At 31.9% G+C, this 5,598-nt stretch overlaps 1 long non-coding RNA gene across 2 annotated transcripts; it reads right to left on the reverse strand.

Moving 5' to 3' along the window:
- Nucleotides 1-408: 408 nt before the first annotated feature.
- Nucleotides 409-4,046, reverse strand: LOC126625105 (uncharacterized). Of its 2 annotated transcripts, XR_007624326.1 has the most exons (6): nt 3,980-4,046; nt 3,487-3,556; nt 3,309-3,387; nt 3,122-3,212; nt 2,885-2,973; nt 409-1,217 (listed from the first exon to the last, which is right to left on the reverse strand). It is a non-coding gene; the product is annotated as an uncharacterized LOC126625105 (long non-coding RNA). The 2 variants fall into 2 exon arrangements; XR_007624325.1 differs by lacking the exon at nt 3,980-4,046 and having other exon boundaries at nt 3,487-3,888.
- Nucleotides 4,047-5,598: the final 1,552 nt, after the last annotated feature.

Genomic DNA, 5,598 nt, shown 5'->3' on the forward strand with positions numbered 1-5,598 from the left:
CATAGGCCTTTACATTCCTTTTCAATTTCTTTACCAAAATAATTGCAAATGCATATTAAATATTCAGTGGTATTTAAATCATAGGTGTACATGAAATTCTAATGATCATAACAATACATCATCGACAAAAAAAATACATCATTTCGTTTCAAAAAACAATACATTATTCATTATAACGAAGGTTCTTCTTATTTTTTGCCTATACAAATACTGTACTAGTTTATTTTAATTTTAGACGACAACATGTTAAGTAAAATTTATCCTAGTAATGATAATAAGAAACTCTCATAATAAAAATATATAATAACTCAAACATTTAAAAAAAAAACTTATATAGAATAATAATACAAAACTATATATTTAATATAGAATATATTGTATATATTAATATGGCTATTGTATTTTATAATAAATCTTTTAGTAATTAAACTTTAAAATTATCAAAATATTTTTTTTCTGAAAGGGTCGAAACGGGTTATCCACATGTATACCTGTTAAGAACCCGTTAATAACGGGTTCTTAACGTGTCACCCAATAATGACCCAATTAGTTATCGTGTTGATTCGAAACCCGTTATTTTCATGTCATTTTCGTGTTGTGTCAGAAACTGCAGGGTCTAATGCTTAGTACAATCAAAATTCACATTATACTCACACACACTAATTAGACACACTGCACAACATTCACACACAGTCACATACACACTCACACACACACCCACACATACTGTGTAATACGTACACTCATTAGACACGTTGCATAACATGGTTCTCTCTTTTTGAAGTACTTTGTATTAATTATATTGTGAACAGTTACTCATTAGCATCATTCAATACTTAAAATAAAGAAGAAGTCACCCTATTTACCCTTCTAGATTGCATTTCAAGTTATATACTATACCTGAATAAATTTTCTAGATTGCATTTCCTATATGAATTCTATATTTAGGCAATGAACTGTTGGATATAACCAAGGTCCTAATTCCTAGTCACTTAAATTGATTAAAGTGGCAAAGCAAACCTTCTCGCAGTCTGTCTTGTAAAAATTAACAATAGTAAGCTATAGGATAACTTGTAAACTGAATTCGACAGACAAAAAAACAATTTGACCACTCACATATAACTCCATAAATTACTTACCACATCAACCTTGAGCGGTCTAACATGTCTAAAAGTCTCAAAATCTTCTCCATGTTTAGCTCTAATCACCTAAAACCACTGAAAAGTAGAGGAAAACATATAAATTCATTAAAATTCTCTACCCACGGATATGTTAAAAATCAAAAGCACTGATCATTCCAAGGAAAGGATCCAAAACTCATTCCTAAGTCTCTTCATCTAGGTACTCGACTCCGTGAACTTTGCTTTATTTCCATTATATTGACACACTTTGTCATCAAAGTTAGACGACTCTAATCACTGAAATAGAATGAACCGTAAACTTTTTCTATAAATAAATATTTCAATATGTATAAAAAGGAATTAAAAGAGAAATTATCAATTTTTTCCAATTCTTAGAACACCATTATCAGCCTAATTGGCAGAAATGAAAGTAATTATACGCTGATCACTTAATCAACTTATTCATAGATAATTAGAATAAAATAAAGATCCATCAATTCCTTCCACCATATTTTTGCACACACACAGTTCTCCCTATAAAAATTCCATAAAACTCATTATTAGGAGAGAAATAGAAAAGGAAATTTAGAAATTGTCTATAAAGCAAAGGAATCCAATCCAAAATGTACATGTGCACCTCATTGGAATCAAATCAAATCCAATAACAATAATAAATGACTTATTAGTTATAAGTTAGAAGACTTAGTAAAACCATTTACCAACTTAGGAAACCTTTGCCCATATGATTTGTAAGGGAAATTTTATTTGAACCCGTATAACTTTTTTCTACACCCAACTTAAACTTTAATTTTAATTATCTTTTTTACTTTATTGCATAATTAACATCAAGTACGAAATGAAATTAACAATAAAATTAAAACTTATCAATAAACCCACTCTATAATTAAACTCAACCATCACCCCTTATTTCACCCAAATAATGCATGTAATGGTTTCATACGATCTTCTAGTGCATGCATGGTTCTTTCGTTTGATTAAATCACTATAGATACAGTACCAAGGGTGAGACTTGATTTATTCAAGCCATGAAACTGGCTTCATCTACTTCTGGTATGGATAGATTATATGAAACTTCGCATGAGAAGTCCTTTAAGAATTGATAAAGTCATTTCAGATGCGAAAGAGTAACAATATACCTAATTGACTGAACTAATGAGAGAGATTTTAAACCATGGAGAAAAGGGCATGCTTCAGTAGGTGGTTTGATTTCAACTTTGATGAGCTCTCTCCAAAAAAACCCAGTGCATGGTGTTTATAGTTTCACAACTTGAAATGGACTTCTGTTTGTAAATTTAGGATTTGTATTTTCTAAATGGGTGTAGAGAAAAATTATAAATTGAATTAAGTTTGTAAGGATAGTTTAGGTAGTAAATTTGGGTTTAAAGAGATATTGATAGTTTAATTAAAAGTAAGATGAGTGAAAAGAGAAAGTTGAGTGTAGAAAGAGGTTACATGGGTTCAAATAAAATTTTCCGATTTGTAAGTGATATAATTTAAATGGAACTAATATGGGATGCTCAATAAAGGACTTAAACCAACTAACGAAGTAAAAGACTATGTACCTTTTTTCATGTTTCATTTCGGATTTAGTAAATTTCTTTAATAAGTTGCGCACTCGCAATTGGATAAACTTAATTTGGAGGCTAAAAGTTATTTGAAAAGTAGTTTCAAATGGCATTTGATAACTCAAACAGAGAACATATTCAAGAAAAAGAAAAAGATGACATGTGAGTCGAAGTTACCAAGTATGTGCAGATGGCAAGTGATCTACGCCTTGTGCATCAGAAATTTATGTGATCAATTGAAGTGCACTAAAACCTTCTTAAAGCATCTGGACAATATGAGTAGCACTGCTCAGACCACATCTTATACAACAAATACAATAGATATCATAATATATAGCGAAATTATGTCAAAAAATTCATACAGATATAATTACAAAAAAAAATTAAATAATAGTAATGATCTGGTTAATTGACCTTTATCATTATTTAAAGCCACTACAATAGATCCTCACACCAGAACCCTCTTCATGTCTGCCATCCTTCCTTTTTTGTCTCCATTTTACAACTTTCACACAAAAAATGTTATTCATATATTAGCTTTCATAGTTTCACGGATCCATCCTATTTGAACTTCAATATAGACAGAGGTGCAGATCTTTACCTTTCTCTTTTCTCGGTTCTGAAATTTTCGAGAGCTTCATCCACCTTTTCTTCAGTCCAAACAACAGATTGAGAAGCCTCTTTACAAAATACACCATACACACGTGCATGAATCAGAGTCGCTTCATTTGACATTCAGCCATGAAAACAAATGAAAGGGAGAGGTGGACTTGCTTTACCTTTATTGGTCTTGGGATTTGCAAAGTCCTTCATGAAGGCGAAATCGTCGATGATGAGTGCAGAGCCGATCTGAGCAAGGCACCAAATGGAGATTGGAAACAAAATCTATAAATCAACTAAAACCATATTTGCTCGTGACTATTTTGTGAAAAAAAAAAAAAAAAAAAAAACCTAGGATTTAAGAGGAAGAGAGTTAAATGAAGGCGGACAGAAGCAGAGATTTGTGAGGGACAAAACCAAACTGAAAGGTAAAGTGAAGAATACGGAATCTATTGACATAAAAAATTGTAAAGATTCGAAAAGTAGAAAAGCAGAAAAATCCGTCAATCCTGTAATCAACTCTCTCTCTCACACTCCTCCCTTTCCCTCTCTCTCTCACTCTCTCTCTCAAATCCAGCATGGCTCCCATCCCCCAAATCTTCCCTGAATGACACGACCAACACAACCAACCCGTCCCAAACCCATAGTACAAAATTGCCCTTACTAACTTACCATCTTGACCATCAGATTTTAACCCTTGATGGGGTAGCCTCATCATTTTCACCCCCTAAGGGCTGGGCTTATGTCAAGAAATGAACTGAACCTACCACACAAAATGTGACCAGTCCAAACCAGAACCCAACCTCAATTAGATGGTAGTGCTATAAATAAAGCAAAATCAAAGGTCAAACCTGTGACTGTAGCTAACATATAGTCAATTTACTCCTCAACTTTAGAATAAATAATGTTGATTGATTTCCGAAGTATAAAAATTAAAGAGATACTCATGCACGAGCTTTCATTTTTCTTTTTCTATACATTATTGTTGAAGGACATTTTTCAAACTCAAATTATCAAATTCAAAGATCGGCTACAACCCCCTTGGAGAATTGCATCCATCCTAACAGATTTTTTTTCTCTTTTTAGTTAAACGATAGATTTTGTTAAATTAAATGTTAGATTAACCACTAATGAAATTCGAACTCACACTATCATGCAAAAAATTAATTTATTTTCATCACTATAGTAAAAGATCAATTGTTCATCCGAACAGATATTGGTCATATCCATTTACGTGGAACACAGCACGCATACCGATAATCCAAAATAGTTGCTGGTCTTTAGCTACAGGTGGACATTCTCTTCCTCATCAAAAGAAAAGAAAAGAAAAGATGAGGGATAAAACGTTTGGCATCCCAGCTGTCGCCATACGATGTGACACTTTCATGGACCCTCAAGTTTTCCCGGCCCCTCTCTTTAATTACCACAATATGTTGTAATCTCGGGGAAACCGTCATCGTTGAGGGGTCATTAAAGAGACCCAAACTTGCTCGTCCTTTTATGGGATGAAATTCAGACGTCCTTTTGTGCGATGAAATTCAGACGATTTACGATCAAAGAACAAACTGGGGTTTTAGCCAGTTATAATTATTAGTTAGGTATCACAATGTTCAGTTTCTTCTCAATTTTCACTAGGAGTTGTTATTGGCATTCTAAAAATCTCATTCTACACTTCAAACTTTCTATATTTTGAATAAAAAATACACTTATGAGGAATGTAAAATGAGATTTTTAGAGTACCAATAACACTTCATTTTTTTCATTTATACAATGTTTTATCTTTAATGTAACGTTATAAAACAAGAACATCATGTTCGTCTAATACGCATTTGTAGGAAATTATATGATTATAATATTTAAATTTATAATATTGTAATATTTAATTTTGTAATAGTCAAGTATTTTAGTTGAATTCAAATTCAATTGCATGAGTTGCATTTCGTTGGAACTTTAGGAATAGTCACAAGGTTTCAAAAGCTCTATATAAATTCAAGCATCCCATCCATTTATTATTATAATAATAATAATAATAATAATAAAAAGAATTTTCTCCAATGTCTTTTATTCTTTGTTAGTCAAATTCCAAGTCGTGCCTTGAAAATACATAATATATAAAGTTCGCCACAGTCCGAAGCGCTTCAACTTTGGATTATAAATTGTTCAATATTGGGAGATGGTTGCCTAATAAACTGCAAGCACGAGAGCAGGGGCAAAATTATGTACACTACATTCATACAAACCTCAATCTCCAAGTTTGTCAATTGTTTTTACTTTCTTTCTAATTGTTTATA

This window comes from Malus sylvestris, chromosome 6, assembly GCF_916048215.2.
Source record: "Malus sylvestris chromosome 6, drMalSylv7.2, whole genome shotgun sequence".
In the NCBI taxonomy this organism is placed as follows: Eukaryota; Viridiplantae; Streptophyta; class Magnoliopsida; order Rosales; family Rosaceae; genus Malus; species Malus sylvestris.